Source organism: Puma concolor, chromosome C2 (genome assembly GCF_028749965.1).
Source record: "Puma concolor isolate L17-30 chromosome C2, mPumCon1.1.hap2, whole genome shotgun sequence".
Taxonomy (NCBI): Eukaryota; Metazoa; Chordata; class Mammalia; order Carnivora; family Felidae; genus Puma; species Puma concolor.
In genome coordinates, this window is record NC_141675.1 from 149358151 (window position 1) to 149383297 (window position 25147).

The 25147-nt window shown below is 45.3% G+C and overlaps 1 long non-coding RNA gene across 1 annotated transcript in view; it reads left to right on the forward strand.

Annotated features, from left to right (window-relative positions):
• Positions 1-15835, forward strand: part of LOC147577604 (uncharacterized) — a 44131-nt gene extending 28296 nt beyond the window's left edge. The window contains exon 2 of the long non-coding RNA XR_015240430.1: positions 12624-15835. This is a non-coding gene — a long non-coding RNA (uncharacterized LOC147577604). The remainder of the gene's footprint in view (positions 1-12623) is intronic.
• Positions 15836-25147: the final 9312 nt, after the last annotated feature.

The window sequence follows — 25147 nt, forward strand, 5'->3', positions numbered from 1 at the left end:
ACTGAGTTTCCTAAGCACCTACAAGACTTGCAGGATATTTCTTCTCTCTGCCTTTCTAGCCCAGCTCCCAGCCTTCTGGTTCCCCCCCACCCCCCACCCCCACTCTCCTCCAGCCTTAGAACTTAGCAAATGTCTCATGAGGAAAATTAGCATTGTGTTTTGGACTCTTTTAATTTCCGATCCATTACACTAACCCAAAGTTCTGCTGCCTTCTTTTTGGGTAATCTGTTTGAGCCAAGCTGACATTACCCCATATCCAGCTGGTGAGTTTCAGCTCACGTATGATGAACTCTTACTCCTCTGGACTTTTCTGTTTATCTAGTCTTTGTTTTCATGGTTCTCAACTGTCTTGAAAATACAATTATTTCAATTTATCCAGTCATCGCTACTGCTGTTACAGAAAGAAGGTTCATCTTCCTGACCCATTGTATTCTACCTGGAAGCCCAAGTACCCTGTTTGTCAATGTTTTATTTAGTCTTTGTTGTTGCCATTGCTTGTTTGTTTCTTGCTTCAGTATCCGTAAGTGAAAGATAATGTATGAGTCTTTTTTGTGAGCAGTCCCTGTCAGGTTTTGGTATTATGCTTATTTCATGAGGAACATTTGAAAACTTTTCTCTTAAAACTGCCCTGGCACAGATTCAATAGCTTTGGAATCACTACTCTCTAATGGAGAATCATCTTGATCTGGATCCACATTCAGCGCGGAGCCTGATTTGGGGCTTGATCCCATGACCCTGGGGTCATGACTTGAACTGAACCCAAGAGTCAGACACTCGACCTATTGAGCCACCCTGGTCTGGAACTTTTGTTGCAGAGTGGCAGGGAGAAACTGTGGGACAAATTTCTTTGCTGTTCTGCAGGTACTAGTTTATTTGATTTTCTATCTCTTCTGGAGTCAGTTTTTTTTTTTTAATTTTTTAATGTTTATTTATTTTTGTGAGAGAGAAAGAGAGAGAGAGAGAGAGAGAGAGAGAGAGGGAGACACAGAGTCTGAGCTATCAGCACAGAACCTGACGTGGGGCTTGAACTCAGGAACTGGGAGATCATGACCTGAGGCAAAGTCAGTTGCTTAACTGACTGAGCTACCCAGACACCCTCTTCCGGAGTTAGGTTTAACAAATTATTTTTGTCTTTCACAGCACTGTCAAATATAAATATCGATATAATACAAGTCACACATACCATTTGAAGTTTTCTGGTAGCCATATTTAAAAAGTGAAAAAAGTTAGGTAAAATTATTTAAAAAATTTTTGTTTAACCAAATATATCCCAAATATCGTCATTATCAATATTATCAACATGTGAGCAATTAAAATTATTAATGAAATATATATATATTTTTTGCTTCACAAGTCTTCAAAATCCAGCGTGAGTTTTATACTTATAATGTATCTAGGCTTAGACCAACCACATTTTTTTTTTTTTAAGATTTTGATTTTAAGTAATCTCTACACCCAGCCTAGGACTCGACCTGTTGAGATCAAGAGTCACGTGCTCTACCAGCTGAACCAGCCAGGCCCCTAGACTGGCCACATTTTAATTGCTCAGTTGCTACATGTGGCCAGTTGCTGCTATTTTCGAGAGCTCAATTCTAGAACACTGTCCTTTTCATCCCTGTTTTCAAATGTATTTGAAAAATTATTTTTATAACACTGGACAAACTGCTTTTAGATGATTTGTTTCACTCCCATGGTTTTTCCAGTTGTTGGATCTGTTTAGTTTCATTTTATATATTTGCCCTGTCTACATTCCTCTTGATTTCATTAGCTATAAATTTGGATATTTTACTATTTTGTTTTCCAAGAAGACCCAGCTTTTGAACTTATTAACTAGTTCTATAGTCTTTTGTTTTATAATCATTACATTTTAACTTTATCTTTATTAATTTATCCCTTTAGCTATCCTATCTTTCAGTTTGATTGTTTTTTTCTTTTTTAAATTTTCTTTTAATGTTTACTTTTGAGAGAGAGAGACAGACGGACAGGCAGAACATGAGTGGGGGAGAGGCAGAGAGAGCGGGAGACACAGAATCCAAAGCAGGCTCCAGGCCCTGAGCTGTCAGCACAGAGCCTGACACAGGGCTTGAACTCACAGACTGCGAGATCATGCCCTGAGCTGAAATCAAGCGCTCAACCTGCTGAGCCACCCAGGAGCCCCTGATTCCTTTTTCCAACTTATTTATCATGTTATTTCATTCACTTATTTTTATTTTTTCTGTTTACTAATGAAACGGTGCAAGGCATATGCATTTTCATTCCATTCTGCTTTAGCTGCATTGCTGTGAGCCCTCACACGGTCATGTCTTCCTTGTTACCATCTTCTTTTGTTCTGTGCTATCAGTTCGTACTTTTTTCCTGTGACTCCACAGTTGTTTGAAAGAGTGTTTAAAATTTTCCAGTAAGTAAGGGCTTTTTGTCTTCGGATTTTTGACAATTTCTACATTGTCATTAAAGAATGTTTTCTGTTCTGTTTTTGTCTTCTGGAAATTTTGAGGTTTGTTCTGCGGTCTCTTGAAAAGGAGATGTTCTCTATTTCTCTAATTTATTAGGTGATTTGGTTCTCCCTTAGCCTTGTTAGTTTTTTTTTTTTCCCACTTGCCTCGTACAGCTTTGAAGATTGGTTTTTCTCTTTGTCTTCGGTATTCTATAGTTTCACTATGAGGCATGTAGGGATGGATTTTTTTTAATGATCATTCTCAGGTCTTAGTGTACTTCTTTTACTGAGAGTTCATATCTTCCTTCGATAATGATGATCTAAGCCTTTATGTCTTTGAAAATTGCTCAATCCTTTCTTTTCTGTGTTGGAACTCCTCTTAGATATATGCTGGGTTTTCCCATTCAAATGTTCACGTGTCTCACTTTCTCTCACACATTTTCCATCTCTTTATTTTTCTGAGGCATGTTGGGTAATTTCCTCTCGTCTTTCGGTTCACGAATACTCTCCGCATCTGTGGCAAATCTACTTCATCAATTCCATTTTCCTGTAGGAAGTTTATTTGTTTTCTTTTTCAAGCTTCTGTTTGGTCCTTTGGCAATATCCCCGTTCCATTTCCATTCTGTGCTTATGGTTTATGTTTTTCCCATTATATGTATTTTTTAACATGTTAGACATCTCTTTTATATTGTCCTATTATCTTTGGTTGTTGATACGCAGCTTTCCCCCCATCTGTTGCGTCTGTGATTTTCCCTCATGGCAATTCATTTCCTCATTCAGTTTGCTATCTCTGTTTATCTTCAGTGTGGCTCATATTTTTATGATAAGTCCCAGTTCCCTGGGTTTGGGGGGTTCCCTGTCTAGAGGACAGTTTTCGTGTTTCTTCCAGCAGGAAGGACTCTTATGGATTTCTTTAGTACCGAACTACTCTTGACATTGATGTTGTGCTGGATAGATATTGTGAAAGTATACTTGTCAACGGTGCCAGCCTGGGTGTCTGATTTATAGTATTTTTCCCTCTTTCTTCCCCAAAGTCCAAGTAGATGACAAGCCTCCTTGTCACTTCTCAGACGGGTGGGTAGAATGTTTCTAATCCTTGGTCTCGCTTCATGTCTGGAAGTAGAATTCTGCGAAACCCAGTCCTGTGTTTTAGATCAGCTCTTCCTCTGCATGAATAATTGAATCTGCACCTCTCAGCTGGTATCAAGTCCTGGTTTCCAGAAATTTCTCACCTTGGGTTCCCTCTATCACTTCAGCTGTTCTTGCCCCAGAGCCTAACTATGGATAAGACCTTTCCTATTAAGTTTCATCTGGAAATTTTTATCCATTTAAAGCAGGAGTGAGGGATTTACCAAGATAGTGACCAGAATTCCACAAATAAAATTTGAAGTGAAAACTAGTTTTTACAGTAAGTCAAAGACAACTCAGTGGTGGAATAAAATTCTAAATTTTCTTGAATTTTTAAGATAGTCTGCACACTAGAGACATTTTGCTCGAGGCAAAGATTTGGGCCAATTTCCTTCATCCCTTGAGGTTACGTGTTTGTTCTGTTTTGTCATCAGGGGTACTTCTGTGGAAAAGTTTGAGAAGCGTTGCCCTGAGATGACCTTGACTGCTAAAATGGAAATCACTCTGTGGGCAAGTCCCTGACATGCAAATTAACACCCAAGCTAGAGAGCACTTGCTCAGTGGTCTGTATCTATTGTTTTTCCTAGGCCTGCCCTAAAATGTCAGGAAGCAGATCTTTAAAAATTATTATTACTCATGAAGAAAAGTGAAAACAGCACAAAAGGCTATAAAGTGGAAAGAAAAAAGCCTTAACTGGTCACACCGCCCTCTCCCTCCAATTCCCAAAAGACCCCATTACCTACAGCTTCTCGTGGACCTTTCCAGAAATGTGATGTGCACACAGATTTTTTTTTCTTTTTAGCACAAATGGGATCATAGTATACTTGCTGTGTAGATTTAATTATTTTTTTATTTAAAAAAAATTTTTTTAAACATTTATGTATCTTTGAGACAGAGAGAGACAGAGCATGAACGGGAGAGGGTCAGAGAGAGAGGGAGACACAGAATCTGAAGCAGGCTCCAGACTCTGAGCTGTCAGCACAGAGCCCGACGCGGGGCTCGAACTCACAGACCGCGAGATCGTGACCTGAGCTGAAATTGGCCGCTTAACCGACTGAGCCACCCAGGTGCCCCTAGATTTAATTTTTTTTTTTTTTTATTGCTACCTTTTGGATGTGTTTTCCTAGGAGCACATGTAACTTTGCCTCCTATTTTCGGCAGCTGTAGTGGATTTCCCACACGTTAATGACCCTCTGTTCATAGACGGTGGGTTTCTATCCCCTATGTTTGCTATTTCCGACAACCATTCAGGGAGTGTACTTGTGCAGACATCTTTTTGCAAGTGTGTGAGCAGAACCGGAGAGGAAATATGGGCCAGAGTTGTGTGTGTTTAAGGCTTTGATGGACAAGATTGGACTGCTGTCCCAAAGTGCAGTGGCAATTTGTACTGTCACCACCAGTGGGAGGACTGCCTGGCGAGCAGGACTTTCAGGAGCTTCCAGATCTGTACCCTCTGCTTAGCATCCCAGAGAGTGCACGGATGTTGCCCCCAGTCAAAGACAGAAAATCTGGTTTTTGATACCAAGATCAGATGCTTCTTGTTTTTGAAGAATGTGGTTGCTTGAGGGGCTTTGGGGATTCCCAATATGGAGGTCAGACATGGGTCAGAGGCTGGGAAGGTAGAATAAAGGACATTGAATGAAGAGTTCTTATACACTGAATTCCTCCTTTTTAAAAATTTTTATTTTAATTTTATTTTAAGTAGGCTTCATGCGCAGCGTGGAGCCCAGCGTGGGACTTGAACTCACAGCCCTGAGATCAAGACCTGAACTGAGATCAGGAGCCAGACACTTAACCGACTGAGCCACCCAGGCACCCCGACACCGAACTGCTTCTTAACTGCATTATTGTTTTTGGAATTTTTTTGTTTTTGTTTTTGTTTTTATTTTTTTTTTAACGTTTATTTATTTTTGAGTGAAAGGGGCAGGGGCAGAGAGAGAAGGAGACACAGAATCTGAAGCAGGCTCCAGGCTCTGAGCTGTCAGCACGGAGCCCGACGCGGGGCTCGAACTCACAGACCGTGAGATCATGACCTGAGCTGAAGTCAGACACTTAGCCGAATGAGCCACCCAGCCACCCCCCATTATTGTTTTTGATAAGGAATACCTTTTCACTATAAAGAAAGTGGAAAATGTGAAAACACACAAAGGAGTTAATAAAGCTACTCATCTGTGGGCAGCTGAATAATGCTATTTATTTAAAGAATTATTTAATCTTTTAAATAATTAAGTAAAACCACTCGGTGTGTGCAGTCGTTGGCACACAGAGTCGTCAATGAAAATAATTGCAGTAACAAGACAGACTGTATTTGGGGATATGGCCCTTTGTTCTCGGAAATCAGTTGTTAAACGTTTTAAATATCCCTTCCGTGTACGCTGAAGTTGGAACGTAAAGATAATGCAAAGTTGTACCATGCAAATGGTTACCAAAACGTACACCGACCTTAGTGATACGCAACCCTCTCATTTAACTTAACTCTGATGAAATTTTTTTTTTTTTTTTTTTTTTGCTCTATTGGTGGGTGACTGCATAGTATGGAAGGGACGTGTTATCATCCATTTGGCTAATCCAGGTACCACTCGATGATTCGGTAATTTCCAGCACTGCAATGTCAGAAGAAAGCAATACCATACTGAATATTCATGAGTGTTCAGCACGGCCTTGCACATTTCTTTGGTTATTTCCTCAGGATACGTTCTGGAATGCAGAATCGGTGGTTCAGAGGTTATGTACGTGGTTAAGTCTTTTTGCTCTATTTTGCCAAACCGACCTCTAGAAAGATTGCCTGAATTTATATTGCTGCTAGCAGTGCATAGGAGCAGAAATCCTATTTTCCTTGCCACTGTGTGGTATTCCTTTGCCGTTTTATGAAGTAAAAAACAAACAAAACAGCAGAAGAAAAGAAACAAACCCATCTCAGTTTTTAACTTTACGCTTTTATTACTAGTGAGCAGTTGCGTTTTTATATGGTTTTATATGGTGTAAGTTTGATCTTTTATGTGTGCATCCATTTAAGACAAATTGATCTGCAAGAGTTCGTAGTAAAATAAGGATAATCAAACTTTTGTCACATATACTGCAAATATTCTCAGTTTTCCGGGGGAATTCCTTGACTATTTTTGGAGAAGGAGACTTGACATAGAGTCAGGTCTGTCTCTTCCGTCTCTATCCCGGGAGGCAGCTCCAGGTCAACAGCCGTCTTTCAGCAGATGATCCGGAGGGCCAGAGGGGGAGAAATGCTGGCGGGGTGCTGGGGACCAGGCTCCATTAGCAGAGCCTGGTCCTGGACAACTGTCATTCCGTAGGATCTCAAGGAAATGGGCGTTCTGGGCAAGGCTCGCCTTACCACTGCCTGCATTGCCTGTCAAGTGTCTTGCTGTGACCCCCCTGAAATCTGGTGATCCGGGACAGAGGCTGCCGAGAACGCCCTGGGGCCTGGAGCCTATTGTCTCCTCCATTCCAAGCCGCTGGGATATTGAGCCTCCTTCTTTGTCCTTGGTGGTTGCAGGGCCAGCAGGCTGCCTTGGCATGGTTTGTCAAATGTTTCCCCGGACCTAAATGTCGCTTTGGGCACTGGGACCTTGGATGTTGTCCTCATTCGAAACCCATTCATCTTTAGTCAGCAGTCCTGGAGTGGCATGGAATGCAAGGGCAGCTGTTTTCTTGGTGGGGGCCATTATTAGAATGCCTGGAATTCCTGCCGCCGTCCTGACACCAGACAGAGAATGGAGCCCACACCAAAAGCGGAGAGCGGGAGAGAACTGGGTCCTTGGCGGCATTCTTGAACGACTTATTCAACTGGCCCCGGAGCTCCCTACAGGGAATATTTATGATATAAAATAATACATTCCTATATTGATTATGCTGGTTCCAGTCAGGGTTTCTGTTATTTGCGGCCAGAGCCTCCCAGCCGGATGGAGTAGTTAAAATGCCAAAACCCCATAAAGCCCACAGCTCCTTAGCATGTCCCAGGGGCAGTATCTGAGAACGCACAGTGGCATCGTTCGTGTGCAAATCTTCTCTGAGATGAAATTTCCTTTACCCACTCTTCTGGGAGGTGCTCCCACCTCTGCTGGGGTTCTCATTCCAGCCTCCCGGCTCCCACTTTTCTGGGAAAGTCCAGAAAACCCTCCCAACCTGTGCATGTCTCCCCTTCAGGCTCCTGTTTGTGAAGAAGGACGAATCACCGCGCTTTTGTCAGGCACAGCTCACTACTGGGGGATGGCTCACTAGTAGAGGGGTGACTCATTAGTGGGGGAATGGCTAGTTAGTTGAGGGGGTCACTCACTAGTGGGAAAGTCACTCCTGAGTGGGAGGGATGGCTCACAAGTTGGGGGACGGCTCACTAGTGGGAGGGGGCAGCTCACTCGTGGAAGGGCAAAGGAGATTTCCAGCTGGAGAAGACTTGGAGAAGACCAGGCACATCGAGCGTATTTGGTTGGCAACATGGATTGCTCTCTAGGAGCCCATCTCTTTCCTTCTCTATGCCTTGTCATTCTTGGAAATTGGCCTCATCCTCAAGTTTCAAGATGGCAACATCAACCTGAGAAATAGCATCCTGGGGAATGTGACTTTCTCTCCCATTCCTGCCTCACTGTACCCCCACCTGCAGGTTCTGTTCATTACTTACTGGCCATCACTGTGTTGCAGGGAGGGTGTCCTGAGGAAATCACTGGCCACTGAGAATGGAGGGCTCCTTCCGACCCGAGGCCCTGGCCTGGCCTCACAGCTACATGCGAGTGGGGCAGATATCTGAACACTATAGGCGTTCTTTTCAGAGGGAGGATGGGGATAATAGATACTGTGACAGGCCAGGGTGCCATCTATAAATATGATTTGCAGAGTTTCACCATGTTCCAGGACTTGGTCTACAATATTTCTAACACCCACCTCAACCCCATGAGGTTGTAGCATTACCTCATTTTACAGAGGCGTAGACTATGCTTGGAGGTTAAGATCTTTTTTTTTTTTTTTTTTTTTTTTTGATATTATTAAACAACTCTCTTCTAAAATACTGTGGTGATAGAGTTTGCAAGTGGGTGGCTTAGGGATATAATTTCCCAGGTGGTGAGTGGCGTTCAGCCAAGTGCAGTGTGATGCCCTCCCCTCTTTTCCATCAGGCCGGGAGCTCCTCAGGAGCAGGCTCTCCCCTGGATGCTCCTTGCCACGAACCGTCGAAAACCACCATCGGCCAAGACAGGCCTGTTCATAATAACGGGAAGGCTTGCCAGGTACAGGACAGAATTACACCCGAGAACAAGTCAGGCGCAAACCTTTCTAGATTGACATGTCTTTCCGCCCCCACTCCAGCCCACTCAGGGCCACCCAACAAATGATGCCCTGGGGCCTTGGCATGCAATTAAAAGTGAAGAAATGCTTAATCAAATCATGCCACTTGAAGTGAGTTGGCCTGGAATGGAAACGCTGTGTGGCACTAGCCACAGTGGAAATTTACCAGGCCCAAATAGACACCAAATACTCCCAGGTTGTTTTGAAATAGATACCGTTGTGTTCTACAAAGTTCGGAGATCCGTTTGCAAATATTTAAAAACCTTTCCATTAATAAGGATTGCTTTAGGAGATCACACACAGACATATACACAGGCACACACACACACACACACACACACACACCTCACTCCCCCTGCCCCCAAGGCTTCTACTATGTGCATGGGAAAAGCAGAAACCCACAGGAGGTGCTCCAGGCACCCCAAGTGTCTGTTCACCCTGGTTGAGACTCATGAATCCTATCATTCGTTGAGACAGCTCTCATTAAAAAAAAAAAAGTTTATTTATATTTTCCCCCCTCAAGAATGTCATGACTAACTTTCCATTCATTATCAAAATATTCTTTTGCCACTAATTTCCCTTCTTGGTTAAAATAAACAAAGAAGCAAACCCTGTTGGCATTGCATCTAGGATGCACTCTGCTGTAAACAAGAGAAAATTTTCTTAACGGATCTTGAAGAGCCCTCCCGTGAGAATTTCCTCTATCAGCTTCATTTGGCATGGAGGGCAGGCGGCCACGATGGAGTGCAGAGGGTAAGGGGAGGCTGTCTTGAACATGCCAGGACCAAAGTATCTCATCCCTCAAGGCTTGGCTCCAATTTCTCAGGCCAGGTGCCCACCCCTCCTTGCTCTCCGTGCCCTCACCAAGGGTGCAGAGCTGTGTTACCTAGACCTTGGCACTGGCTACTGTGTAAACTTGGGCGATGAGTTCACCTTCCTGCACCTCAGTTTCCTTACCCATAAAATGAAGCGGTAGGATTCATTGTTAATTTTTAAAATATTTCTTATTTTATATTTGAGAGAGAGAGAGTGAGCGAGCAGGGGAGGGGCAGAGAGAGATGGAGACAGAATCTGAAGCAGGCTCCGGGCTCTGAGCTGTCAGCACAGAGCCTGATGTGGGGCTCAAACTCATGAGCCGTGAGATCATGACCTGAGCTGAAGTCAGATACTTAACCGACTGAGCCACCCAGGTGCCCCAGAAGCTGTAGGATCTTAGGATCTGTAAGGCCCCATCCAGCACTGAAATTCTAGGATTCTAATCCAGCAATATCTACATGAAAAAAAGGGGGGTATTTTTGACCAAAACAAAAAAAATCTTAGTTTTTAGGATTCAGGAACATACAGTGAAAGCTCCTATATGAAATCAAAACATTTTTTTAAGTTTATTTATTTTGAGAGAGAGACAGAGAGCAAGTAGGGTAGGGGCAGAGAGAGAAGGGAGAGAGAGACAATCCCAAGCAGGCTCCACACTGTCAGCACAGAGCCCAATGTGGGGCTCGAACTCATGAACCATGAGATCCTGACCTGAGCCGAAATCGAGAGTCAGACACCTAACTGACTGAGCCACCCAGGTGCCCCAAAACATTTTCTGTTCAAAAGGCAGAACACAAGAAAAGTCCAAAAACTAACTCACCCAAGGCTTCTTTTCTAACAACACAGCCGAAAACCTCCCCCAATGCCCCAAAATATACCCTGCAAATGAAGGAAGAGAAAGGGGGTGTAGAGCATCCCTTCTTAACTGCCCTGAGCCAGGGGGGAGTTCTCATCCTTTAGCTTCACTTCTATTCCATGACCTGATCTGAAGGACTGTCTGCCTGCAAGCCTCCTAGAGAAACTTTGAGGAGTCCAGGGGTGAAGGTGGCTCTCTTGACCAAAGAGTAAAGCAGAGGTCTGGGGAGGGACTCACCTGAAAGTAAATCAAAACAAAACACTGAGTCCTTCTGTGATAGATGTGGCTACTGGTAGATGACACACTGCTCAACATCCTTTACAGGCCCTCTGGCGTGGTCTCCTGGACTTGTTCTACATGGAAGGGAAGGTGGGGAGAGAGAGGGACTGCTGTTAGGAAAGGCGTGACTTTTCAAGATGGGTCAAAAGGGGATGTTGTTGTCCCCGCTGTGGAAATTCCCCTCTTGGGGAATGGCAACAGTGATGTGACCAAGCTTTCCAGAGACCCCTGAGGTCCGGCTATGGGATTAGGTCTTGCAGCCACAGCAGTGGGGGAAGGACCCCTAAGAGGAGTCAGGAGGGGAAGCCAGAGAACTGGGAAAGGAAAGTGGTATGGAGGAGCCAGTGGGTGAGTCTATTTGAGGAAGGAGGGAGTTCCAGTGATGCTGAGAGGTCAAGGAAGAAGAAGTGAAACATGGCCATTCTGTTTGGGCATTTGGAAAGGGGAAGGGACTTGAGGGGACGGATGCTGGGATTTCTGTACTACTACCAGGTGGGAGCTATCATGGCCATCCGCCTACACCAGGATGGCATAGGGAAATAAAGATGATACTGACAATGCTCCAACAGCCATGCCTCAGTCATGGTTTCCAGTTCAGGCGAGAAGATGGATGCTTGTGCCAGTTTCAAGGGAAATAAGAACAGTGAGGATGATACAGTGTTGTCTTCTCTAAATCCAAATTCATTTAACCTAAAAGACTTTTCTCTATTTTGAGATTATGTCTTCTCCAATTTTGGTATTAAGAATGTCCTTTCTTTTATGAAGTGATGGCAATAGGTGGTAGTTGGGTTTGTTTTTTTTTTTTAATGTCCTTATTTGACAAAATAAAGAATTGGCAAATCTAGCTGGTGCCTACGGCCAATTCTGCTAGTTTTCTCTGAGTATTGGTTTTCCCTTTCTTACATGCCAAGAGAAATTTAAGGGGCATGCGACCACCCAGAATAAAGCCTACAGCTCCCAGTTTTCCTTGGAGCTAGGTGTGGCCAGCTGTTGAAGTTATGGCTAATGAGATGTTTGTAGAAGTGATGCCTCCAACTTCTGGGTAGTATCTTTAAAGAAGGGGCCTGTCTGCTCTCTGCTACTTTTCCTCCTCCTGAAAGCTGGAATATAGGCATGGAGTTATCTGGGACTATGAAGATGAATGCAATGCATTGGGAGTGGCAGAGGAACCAGACAGATGGAGCCCCAAACCATAGCGTTACCGTATCAGCCCAGGATGCTTATATAATGTGAGAGAAATGGGCACTTATATTTCACGTCTCTGCAGATAAAATGAGTCGACATTTACATGATATTTGCAGTGTTGAAAATAGATGAGATTATCCAGGAATAGAGAGTAGAGGGAGGAATAAGAGGGCCTAGAATGGAGCCTTAAAGAAGTTCAATATATAGTAGTTATATAGAGGGGGAAGGACCCCTAAGGGGAGTCAGGAGAGGAAGCCAGAGAACTAAGAAAGGAAAGTGGTGTGGAGGAGCCAGTGGGTGAGTCTATTTGAGGAAGGAGGGAGTTCCAGTGAGGCTGAGAGGTCAAGGAAGAAGAGGTGCAACATGGCCACTCTGTTTAAAATGGAAGTAATTGGTGGCCTTATCAAAGCCTGTTTCATTGAATTGGTGGGATGAAATCCAAGGGGAGGGAGGGAGGGGGAAATGAGAGGGTGATAGAGAGACAACACACTCAGAAAGTGTGGCCATGAAAGGAAGAGCAAGAGGGTAGGGGCTGGAGGGAGATGAGGAGACTTCTCTCCTCTCCTTCCCTCTCCTCTTCTCTCCCCCCCTCCCTTCTCAGCTTTTCTTTTTCTCCCTTTTTTCCCTTTTTTTTTTTAGAAAATCTGCAGAATGCAGGGCATTTACCCACTGATGGGAAGGTTCCAGAAGAAAGAAGAGATGGAAGAAACAGGTTAGCGAGAAGGTAATTGCTGCAAACAGCTCCCGGGAAGATGGGAGGCAAGGAAGACAAAGAGCATCTGTGAAGGAACTGGCCCTCGGCAGGAGGATGGAGAGTTGGTTGCAAATTCAGGAATGCATGTTGGACAATTGGTTCTCTTTTCTCAGTGCAATAGAATGCAAGGTGGTCCATGCAGCTGTGGGATTTGCCTCCAGCGGTGCTCTGCTGGCCTGGGGGCAGGTGTGGGGAAGATGGATGTTCATTCAGGGTTGGAATTTTGCTAGGTGGGTGGGATGTGAGGACAGAGGAGGAAGAGAATGTCTAGTATTTGGAAGAGTGAGAGAATGGAAGCTGAAGAGACTGAAAACCGTGGATAAGGAACACCTGGAGGAACACCTGGACTTCACTGGTCCAACATCCACAATGGAGTTGAGTAACAGATGTAGTGGGGATATGGAATTGAGGGGAAAGTTAGGATAGAAGGCTACAGTCAGAGAGTGAGAGCACTTGGGGTCAAGATTCTGAGGAAGAGGAGCCCATAGTGTCAGTCAGGCCCAGATAGGCATGGGAGTGGGGGCTGAGAAGGAGGAAGGAAGAAGTTGCTGCAGATCAGAGGACAAGGAGCCAAGAGGCCAAGATCGTGGCTGGGCCAGCCATAAGGATTCTAAAGCAGCGACATGAATGGGGGTGGAGAAAGTTGTGAACCATTTGCTAATTGTTGGTTGGATGAGGAAAGGCACCAAGCAAAGTGCAGAAATGACCTAGACTAGGGCAAGGATAAGACCTGAATGACCTTAGCCTCAGTTGAGCGGCTAATTTGCAAACCCAGGAAAGAAGTGTTCTGGAAGTGACAATGCAGAGCCAGCTCAAAGTGGGGCCAACTCCTAGACCCAATGTCAAGAGCATAAGAGTAAACAGTTTCCATTTGGGAAGCCTTCAACAGAAGCAGTATCTCTGGGTCAGCCATCAGCAGCCAGCTTAGTCACCTTAGCACCTCCTGGGAAGCTTTTAAAATGCAGATTCCAGGGTCCCACCCAGGCTAATTAAATCTATATATTTAGGGAAAGTGCCTGGGCACAGATCTGGCTTCCTAGGCTTGAGTCCTACTGGTCCCTGTGTTCAGTAGGGCCCCATTCTTAGTTTAAGGCAATCTTGATATTCTTAATCATTTTTGAACGGGGTGCCCTGCAAATGCATTTTGCACCAGACCTCGCAAATTTGGGTAATTAGGCCTGTCTGGGTAGCAGTGTCCTTTAAGAAGTCTTCTCAAACGAGGGGCACCTGGCTGGCTCAGTTGGTAGAGCATTCAATTCTTGATCTTGGGGTTATAAGTTCAAGCCCCATGTTGGATGTAGAGATTACTTAAAAATAAAATTTTAAAAAAGAAAAGAAAAGAAAGAAATCCCCTCAAGGGATTCTGATGCGTGGGTAGGGTTGAGAGTCACCAAGTTAAGCCAAGAGTTGAAGAAATGGCTGAGGGTATAGGGTGGGAGGAAGATGGCGGAGGGTATGGGGAGGATGGCACGTTTGCACAGAGATTTCTACTCTAGGTCTATGTTTGGTTCCTTGGAGAAGGAAGAGTGCTGGAGCCTAACAACTTTGCCATGGCCTGAAAGGGAGGCACACTGGTGGGGTGTGGGGCTGGAGAGTCTTTGCTCTGTAGTCTTCTGGAGAGTGCATGGGCAGCCCAGGGGCAGTGGAGAGAAGAGACTACATAGAGTTGGGGACAGGGGTGAACAAAGCTAAGCACGTCGCTCTGGGCCGAGGCACTGAATGACTTTGTGGGGTAGTGGGCACTGGGATGGGTACAAGAGTCCATAGTTCCTCAAAGCTGAGAGACTCAAGATGTTTGGCTGGAGGTCTAGGCTTGGAAGCTACCGTCCCATAGATAGAACATGGAGCAATGCCAGTCTCCCATTTTGAGTACTCACAATGCTCAGGGAACCTTACCAGAGACGTGGCATGTCCATGAGAATCTTGTTTTCCCTGGGGAGTCTGAGAGGAAGTGAGCAGAGCTATGTAAACCGAGACAGGGCTCTGGGAAGAGGCGGCTCCCCAGAGAAACGAGCCACAAACACAGGCGCCACAGGGTCACTTGTCAATGAAATGTTGGTTGTTTTTCTAAACTACGAGAGATAAGAGGTGGTGAAATCTTCCCTCAGCTTCAGCCCTTTAGTATAAATATTTCTTTCAAAGTCAGCCCAGACAAGGCTGGGCCTGAAGGAGAAGGCAGGTACATAAGGCCTGCGGTCCCATCTCTGGGAGCTGCTGTGTCAGGGCCGGCCATGGAAGCACCAGGTGGAACCAGGTGCATCTGAGGCTCATGAGACCCCCTCCTGAGGGCAAAGGAGAAGCTGCCTGAGGAAAGCCTCATCTCAAGCCTTTAGCAATGGTCAGGGGAGCAGCAGATACCATCGTCACTCTCTCACACTCAAACATGGCCAAGCAACAGGAGAGGTTGGCAAAGGTCGCCTGATTCAGGCTACCTCCAGATTTGGCAGAGCAAATCTAAGCACTTGCTACTTCAGGAACAGCTGAGGCATGAAGGAGCCTCTCATCTGGGTACATTTTTGTCCACCCTGGCCTCACAGGAGCCTGCCCCTCCTGCTCGCTGGCCTCCAGCCTCTTGTGGTCCAGGTGGATCGACTGGCTGAGCTTCGGAGGCCCATACTTGCTCAGGGATGTTCTTCTCGGGACACTTGCATGGCTCAGTTGGTTAAGTATCCGCTTAGGTCATGATCTCATGGTTCGTGGGTTCAAGCCCTGCATCCAAGTTAGTGCTGACATTAATCCTCTACTTGGGATTCTCACTCTCCTTCTCTCTCTCTCTCTGCCCCTACTTGTGCTCTCTCTTCTCTTTCAAAAATAAGTAAAGAAACTTAAGAAAAAAAGAAGAATGTCTCCTCACTGACCCTGAAATACATTAAAAGGTCACTTTTGGGACGCCTGGGTGGCTCAGTCGGTTAAGCATCCGATCCTTGGTTTCAGCGGAGGTCATGATCTCACAGGTTCATGAGTTCCAGCCCCGTGTATCTGGCTCTGCCCTGGTGGTGCAGAGCCTGCTTGGGATTCCAACTCTTTCTGCCCCTCCCAAACTCACACTGTGTCTGGATCTCTCAAAATAAATAAATACAACTTAAAAAAAAAAAGGGAGATCACTTTCATTTGCCCCTTTCTGATATTTGAGGATTTTTCCCCTTCACGGCAACAGGGAAGCCATCTTGCCAAGTTCGCTTCCCAGTGGAAAGCTTCATGACTTTACAAAAGTTGAGAACTGGCCCCTTTTTCTTTCCATCCGCGCGCGGGTCAGTGTGGCTGTGTGGCATGTCTGTGCACATGGGGAAGTCCTCTCCAGCTCTGGCCACAGTGTGTCTCTCCCTGGGAGCCGGTGTTGGCCCTCTTGCCAAGGAAGCCGAGTCCTTTCCCTGATCTGGGGAACTCATCCCTGGGGCATTTCCTGGTTCCGGACACCTCTGATGTCTGCACAACATCTGCTTCTGGCTGGAGGATCAGTTGTCGGGGCACCAGCACCTCTGTTTTGGGTATTGTCCCATGTCTATCTACAGCCCTTGCCCTAAATCAGTGGTTTCTAAACTTTTCTGATTATGTGCCCATTTAGTAAGAGGTTGGTGGGGGGTACATATTGCTCATCTGTTTACTTATACACTGCACATTATATAAATTATAAAAGAAACATAAAGTTGAGGTTAAAAGGAGGAACGTGATGACATAAACAATGTTTTTGAGTGTTGTTAATTGTGGTGGCTTCTGATTACTGCTAGTCACTAGCTCGAGGCCTAGGAATCTAGATTTGAGGTTCATTGTTAACAAAAAGGGATATAACTACCTATTAGAAGTAGTTTTCTTGTTAATTCGGAATGATTTCTGGCCAGATCTGATCAGCTCCTCAAGTTTTAATCGTGCTGTGGGTGTGGGGGCCCACCTATAAGGGACGAGTCAACTATACTTAACATTATTTCCAGGCAAGACTTTTGGTAGTAATCCTAAATCTACCCATTCATCTTGTGGGAACTGATCACATCACGATGAGATGATCTGATCTATAAATCCTCTTACCTGGGTGCAGGCTGAGTGTTCTTGGTCTTGTCGCTCTGCCCGAAAGCTGGCTCCTCCCTCAAGAGGCCTCAGATCCTGCCTGTGAGGGACTAAGTCAGAGACCTATGAGCACCTTTATGTTAAATATTGGAATATTAGCTTGCTGGAGCTGCTGTAACAAAGTGCCACAAATTGAGTGGCTTGAGCAACAGAAGTTGATTATGTCACAATTCTGGAGGCTGGAAGTTTGAAACTAAGGTGCCATGATGGTTGGTTCTTCCTGGAGGCTGTGCAGGAGAGTCTGTTCCTGGCCTCTCTCCTAGCTTCTGGCGGTTTCTGGCAATGGTTGGTGTTGGTTGGCTTGTAGACTCATCACCCTGATCTGTCTTCGTCTTCACATCACCGTGTGTGTGTGTGTGTGTGTGTGTGTGTGTGTGTGTGTGTCCAAATTTCTCCTTTCTGTAAGGGCACCAGTCTTACTGGATTAAGGCCTACCTTAATAACTTTATTTTAACTGATTAGCTCTGTAAAGACCCTCTCTCCAAATAAGGTCACATTCTGAGGTGCTCGGGGTTATCTTTTTTGGGAGCAACATCATTCAACCCATAACAATTAGTAAAGCTCATTGTTTTCTGACTTTTAGGTAAAAATAAATAGAAGTTCTAATGGCGTCTTGTGGCAGATCCCGGTGGATAATGGCCTGGTGCACCCATGGGGTGTGTGTACTTTTCTATGGAGACCACTGCCTCATTAGTTCAGTCCCTCCTCCTCTTTTCCCTGTAATCATTCACCCCCGGTTCTCATTAAGGGCAAGGAGGGTGTGAGTGTGTGGGAGACCAAGCCTTGAAGAGCTCCGTTTGGAATTCCATAGAAGATTGGTTTAATGGGGGACTTCTGGCATCAGGATGGCCAGCAAGCCTCCTCTCTCCTCTTCCAAACCTTAGAAATAATAAGAAAGACAGTTTTAAGTGAAGGCATAACTTTGTTCAAAAGCAAGAAGGGAGAAAACAGTTAAGTGGTTTTTCAAAAACTTACGCGTAGAATTACTGTAGGACCCAGCTATTCCACTCCTAGGTGTGCATACCCCCAAAGATTTTAGAAGGTTTTCAAACAAAAACTTGTACATGAATATTTATAACGGCACTATTCACAGTAGCCAAAAGGTAGAAGCCACCTAAATGTCCATCAGCTGGTGAATGGATAAACAGAATGCGGTCTAGCCAGACGATGGACGATTACGACACCTAACAAAGGGTGAAGTACAGATACACCTTATATCACAGATGAACCTTGAAAACGTGATGCTAGGTGAAAGAGGCCAGATACAAAAGGTCGCATATTGTACAATTCCATTTATATGAAATGTCTGGAATAGGTCAATCCGTAGAGGCAGAAAGCAGATTAGTGGTTGCTAGGGGCTGGCGGCAGGTGTTGTTGGGAGGAATGGAGAGCGGCCGCTTAATGGAAGTGATTTTCTCTTATGGCGATGAACGTGTTTTGCAACTAGATAGAGGTGATGGTTGCAAAACGTTGTGAGTCGCTGAATGGTGGACTTGAAAATGGTTAATTTTATGTTATGCGAACCTACCTCAATTTAAAAAATGAAAAGCAAGAAGAGGAAGTCTTGGGGGAATCTTTAACCCTAAATGGCTTAATGAGGCGCTGTGGGCACCCTCTGGCTCCGAGTGAGCAGCCCCGGGAGGGAGCACTGGGTGGTACCTTCCAGTGTAATGACAATCCTGCGATCAATCTGGACAGACTCCACCAAGCTGTCCGTGGGAAAAGCCTAGCAACAACGTGGAATTTTTTTTTTTTTTTTAATCAAATGGCTCGGTGCTGTCTGCTCTTCAGAGCTCTAGGGCAGTGTCAATGCATTAGCAACCATGACTTACACGACCCCTTCATGTCTTCCCTATCTTACTCCCAAACCTTAAAATCCTGTGTTTTAAGTTCCTCCTGATTTCTTGGGAATGCAGTTCATTGACTTGGAATGACTATAATCTCCGGTGGAGAATAACATGCTTACTGGCTAAATAGCTCCTTCTCAAAAGAGCTGCAAAAGCAGATTATGTGCAAATTCAGAGAATGCTTTTTGGTGCCAAGCCCTGGTTGGATTTGAAAGGTCCTGTCAAGTTTCAGATTCACAGCTTGACATTTACATGGTTATTTATGCCACTTATTAACTGTGGTGTATTAGTAGCAATCTAATTATGACTGCCCTCTTCGTTTGTCTTGCGAACAGCAAGAGAAGATTGCTTTGAGACAAGAGTTCACCCTGGGATGTACTTATTGAACACATCTGGGGAAGGATGGGGGCCAAAAGGGCTGATGGCTTTGGCATGAGCTCCTTTTGGTCTGTTACGTTCTTGAAGCTTTTGCCCCAAGAACCCTGGTTGCTGGCATTGCTGCTGCTCTGGGTCCAGGAAGAGGCAGAAAGATGTGCTCTTGGGACCTGAGAGGCTGCCCCAAGCGCAAAGTCTTGAATAACCTTTGTTTCTAGGAGATTCTGAGGCACACAAATGGAAGCCCTGCCTTTCTTTAAGGTGGTTCAGAAAGCCAGCCTGAGTAGGGAATTGCGAGGAGCCAAAATCCTGCTTTTTGAGAAATTTGTTCTAATTTTTTGCATTCTGACATAAGAAAGATCAGGACCTGTGATTCCCAGCTTGGTGCCTGCATTGCAAGGAGAACCTGCACTATTCTGAGGGGCCTGGCCTCTCCAGCTCAGACCTGGAATGACAATGAACCCATATTCTGAGGCTTTTGGTTATAACATTCACCTTCCCTCCACCTTCCCCACCCTGTGGGGGCTGTAGGGTAAAATGGGTCCTGAAGGGTGGGGGGCACTCAGCAGGGTAAGGGAGAGCACAGAGCAGAACAAGAGAAGATCTACGGTTTCTTGGCTCAGAAGGAATGTCACTGGGTTCCTCTGGCTCCAGATGAGACAGACTGAGTCCTGACACTTCACAGGATAACTAGAGAGAATAAGGAAAGCACATCAGAAAATAAACAAATAAAGTAACTCATAGGGACATAGGGCCATATAAAGTTTCTAGCCTTGACACCAAAAGCATGATCCATAAAAAGAAAAATTGGCAATTTTACCTCCTCAAAGTTAAAACGTTTGCCTCACTGAGCTGCAAGCCTCTCCTTAAAGATGCACAACTTCCTGTTACTGGTGGCTGGGAATGGCTTCGTCTCACACCCGTGTGGTCACGCTGTTGGTGACACAGCCCTTCCAGGCCTTCAGAGCAGCTCCGTGCTTTAGGGAAGGGAAAGTTGGAATCCACTCGTATTTGGCCACCTTCTTGGAAAGACCCCCCCATCCTGCTGATAGCCATTTTTATGAAATCGAATTAGGTTGCTCAGTGACACTTCCCCCTTCCCCAAATCATCTTTGCTTCTTGCTTTCCATGAGTTCGGATGCCATTTGCCACACCCCTGATGCTTTGCCACTGGGTGACGGTTTGAGTCTGGGCTGCTTGGAGCAAGGACCATCTACTTATCTAGAGTCTCTGCGACTTCAGATGTGTGCAGCCGTTGGCTGCCAGGCAGGGGAGTTTCTAAAAGGAAGAAACAGGCAAGACAAAAGTCAAGCGAATGCCCACACAAACACCTGAAACCGAGTTTTGACAAAGGAGCAAAAGCAGTTCAGTGGAGGATAGACTGTTCATCAAATGGTGCTGGAGTGTTTGAGGTCCACAGGCAGGAAAACCAAAAAACCCCAAGCCCCCAAAGCTCCACCTAAACCTTACACGTTAGTACTCGTTGTTATTATTACTCATGATCACATCATGACTCATTTATATTTACACAAAAATTAACTCAAAATGGACACGGGCTTACATTTACAATGTAGAAAATAAAACTTCTAGGAAAGAAATAGAAAATCATAGAGACCTAGGACTAGACAGAGAGGTTTTTCTTTTAATTAAGAAAATTGTTTTAATGTTTATTTATTTTTGAGAGAGAGAGAGAGAGAGAGAGAGACAGAGTATGAGCAGAGGAGGGGCAGAGAGAGAGGGAGACGGAATCCGAAGCAGGCTCCAGGCTCCGAGCTGTCAGCACAGAGCCCGACATGGGGCTTGAACCCACAAGCTGTGAGGTCACCTGAGCTGAAGTTGGACACTTAATGCCCTGAGGTTCTTTTCTTTTAAGTTTATTTATTTATTTTGAGAGAGAGCATGCATGAACAGGGGAGGGGCAGAGAGAGAGCAAGAGAGAGGATCCCAAACAGGCTCCGTGCTGTCCACGCAGAGTTTGACGTGGGGCCTGATCCCATAAACTGCAAGACCATGACCCGAGCTGAAATCAAGAGACAGATGCTCAACTGACCAAGCCACCCAGGGGCTCTTAGTTGAAGAGTGTTTAGACTTGACATCAAAAGCATAATCCATCAAAGGAAAAGTGAATAAAATCCTCAAAATGGAAACTTCTGTCCTGTGAGGAGAATGGAACGATAAGCCTGGCAGAAAATGTTTGCAAAACACATTATCCAATAAAGGACTTGTATCCAGAATATATAAAGAACTCCCGAAACTCAATAGTCAAAAACCCCCAAAGAATCCAGTTAGAAAATGGGCAAAGACACAAACAGATGTTTCTCTGAAGAAGATATGCAGAAAGCAAATAAACACAGGAAAAGATGCTCAACGTCATTAGCCATTAGGGAAATGCAAATTAAAACCACAATGAGATATCACTATCACCTACCAGAATGGCTAAAATAAAAACCACTGATAACACCAACTGCTGGCAAAGATGGGGAGAAACCAGATCACTCACACATTGCTGATAGGAATATGAATGGCATAGCCACTCTGCAAAAGTCTGGCAGTTTCTTACAAAATTAAACATGTACTCACCATATGACCCAGCAATCATGCTCTTGGACATTGTCCCGGAGAATTGAAAACTTATGTTCACAACAGAACCTCTACAAAAATGTTCGTTGCGGCTCTATTTGTAATGGCTTCAAATTGGAAGCAACCCAAAAGTCTTTCAATGGGTGAATGGTTAAACAAACTGGTACATCCATATCTCTGTCAATTTCCTGCTGGTGATATTATACTATAGTATAATTATACTATAGTTATGCAAGATGATGTTATCATTTAAGAAACTGGGTGAAGGGGTCTTCTTGAATTACTTCTTACAACTGCATCTGAATCTACAATTATCTTAAAATAAAAAGTTTTTTTTAAGAGAGTAATATTGAAAAAGTCAAGTGGATGAGGCGCACCAGGACTAGGCTTTTCGAAGCCCTCATAAGGCAGACCGCAGAAGATCTGGGAACTGAGGAAAAGGAACCTTTGCTTGAAAAGTGCAATGAATAATAGCACTGTCTCTTACACGATCCACCAGTTATGCTCCTTGGCATTTACTCAAACGAGTTAAAAACTTATGTCCATACAAAAACCTGCACACGAATGTTTATAACAGCTTTTTCATAAACGCTAACACTTGGAGATAGCCACGATGTCCTTCAGTAGGTGAATGGATGCATAAACTGTGACATGTCCATAAAACGAAATATTATTCAACACTACAAAGAAAAGAGCCATCAGGCCACAAAAAGACACGGAGGAATCTTAAATGCATGTTATTAGATACAAAATACCAATCTTTAAAAGGCTCCATACTGTATGGTTGCTGGAAAAGGCAAAACTGTGGACACTGGAAAAAGATCAGTGGTTGCCACAGGTTAGAGAGAAGGGAGAGGAGGATAAATGGGCAAACCACAGAGGATTTTCAGGGCAGTGAAATTGCTCCATATGGTACTGTGATGGTGGATACATGTCATTATACATTTGTCCAAACTCAGAATACACGCCACCAAAAGTGAACTCTAATGTAAACCATGGATTCTGAGTGATAATCATGTGTCAATATAGGTTCATTGATTGTAACAAAATGTTAAAAAATCTAAAAAAAATAAAGCCTAGTAAAAAATAATAGCAGGGGCGCCTGGGTGGCTCAGTCGGTTAAGCATTGGGGTTTGGCTCAGGTCATGATCTCACAGTTTGTGGGTTCGAGCCCCACGTCAGGCTCTGTGCTGACAGCTCAGAGCCTGGAACCTGCTTTAGATTCTGTGTCCCCACCCCCTCTCTGCCCCTCCCCTGCTTGAGCTCTGTCTCTCTCTCCCTCTCAGAAATAAATAAGCATTAAAATAAAAAAATAATAACAGCACTGCCTTTATTAACATCCTCACACAATTCAAGCTGCTTCTAGAAACATTTTCTCCTTTTAAGGACCATCCTTAAGATCATGCTCTGTAGTAGATGGAAGGTGGAGGGTGTCAAATGATAGCAAATGCTGTGTAGAGCACACCAGCAAGGGACCAGGAGGTGCTCATGTGATCAGGGACATATCTGTCCCCCTAAGGGCAGGGATGGGTGAGGAGAAGTCTCCCTGGGGCTCTCTGGTAGGGTGAGTGGGTGGCAGGGGCTCTTGAGGCTCCAGTACAGGCAAACTAGATGGAGGCAGGGAAGAGAAGTGTGCAGTCCAAGAGAGGGAGGACCAGAGCAGAGAAGTGATAGGTGTCTACTGGGACTCTCTTTCTGACACTGGATGCCATGCTAGGGTGTCAGTGGGACTCTGCTGTATACACAGGACAAGGAAAGGAGAGGGGAAAGCAGGAGTGGGGTTGAGCCAGGAGTGGGGTTGGTCCAAACTCAAAACGGAAGGGGTAGGAGTCAGAAATCTGGGATGGACCCAGTAATTAACCCAAAGGGTTGATTTACTCTGGGGACTTCATATATAGCCAGGGAATGATAGAGAACAAGGTGGGAGGGCGTTTTTCACGGTGTCATGACTTCTAGAGAGGTATACCTGCTGATTTCCCTTATGCATGTCTTCTTAAATGATCTCTTTTCTAAGCACTTGTTTGGGGCATGGGGTCCGGTACACAGGCATGCCTGCTGTTCATCCTGGCAGAGAAAGCTGTCTCCCTCTTGTGGTCCCTTGGGGGAAACCACTCCACGCACCTGGCACCTTTGGAGCTGGAAGGGCCAAGGGGGTACTTCCAATCAAGAGGTACAGGCGAGTGGGAAGTGGAGCCCCAGCATGGCCCTTGGCTATTTGAAGCCAAAATAGGTGCACAGGAGGGTTGTGAAAATCAAGGGTAGTGAAGGAGAAGAAAATGGAACAACTGGCAGAAGATTCCAGATTCCTGACTAGGCGCTGTTGCCTTGGCAACAGGAGAAGCAACACGTTTGGAAGGAGAAGCGCTTTTGTTCTCCAAGTCCTCCTTTTGTGGGCAGCCTCAGCCCCCCGCCCCGTCCGAGATGCCCAGGAGCACCCTCCTTCTGTGCAGCGGGGCGGCAGATACCCATGCTTCTGTGATCATCATGGTGTGCCTTTCTGGGGACAGTCACAAAGATTTGAAAAAGCAAGGACATCCCAAAGACCCGTGGTTATGTAGCCCCTTCTGATCTTGGATCTCGGTGATGTCCATTGAACTGAGGTCTACTGAGCGAAGGTGTTGACTTGGGGTCATGTGGCACACGTGGCCAGGGGCCCAGCCCTCCTGCCTCCTGGGGGCAGCCTGGTCCTCTGCCAGCCTCATCCTGACCAATCAGTGAAATGCAAATCAGAGGTTAAAGAAGGAAAGAAAGTGCTGATGCCTGGGCAGGGGGAGATGAGGAGATTTGCCTGAATAACAGCCCTGTTTGAGGCTTGAAGGAGTCAGATTAGATGCCCTGGGAAGTAAGTCTCGTCACCTCCAGGGCTGAAGGGCTGCCCCTCTCGGTGGCCTACTAGGTTTGGGTGGCCTTCAGTCGCCACGAGGTAATGGCCCGGGGACTGCCTTTCTTCCCCACTGACAATGGACTCCTGAAGCGCACATGGGGTCTCCCTCCCTGGGCTCTCTCTGGCAAAACACAACTGTGCGGGGCTGGCTCGGCTTTGCGACCCTCACTGTGATGTGCCGCAACCCAAGAGGACTGTGAACTTAATTAGAACCAGAGTCGGGGCGCCTGGGTGGCGCAGTCGTTTAAGCGTCCGACTTCAGCCAGGTCACGATCTCGCGGTCCGTGAGTTCGAGCCCCGCGTCGGGCTCTGGGCTGATGGTTCAGAGCCTGGAGCCTGCTTCCGATTCTGTGTCTCCCTCTCTCTCTGCCCCTCCCCCGTTCATGCTCTGTCTCTCTCTGTCCCAAAAATAAATAAATAAACGTTGAAAAAAAAAATTAAAAAAAAAAAAAAAAAAAGAACCAGAGACTGTCACCTGTCTTCATTCTTGCTGCCTGTAATCCCAAACCAAGATGTTTTCAAAATCCCCACTTGGTTTATTAAATTTCTTATTTCATTTAGTTTTTAACCTTTTATTTTGAAAAGTTTCAAGCTTGCAGAAAGGTGGTAAGGATAGCACAGTGTACATCTGTCTGCCCTTGACCTACAGTTAAGGTCAAGG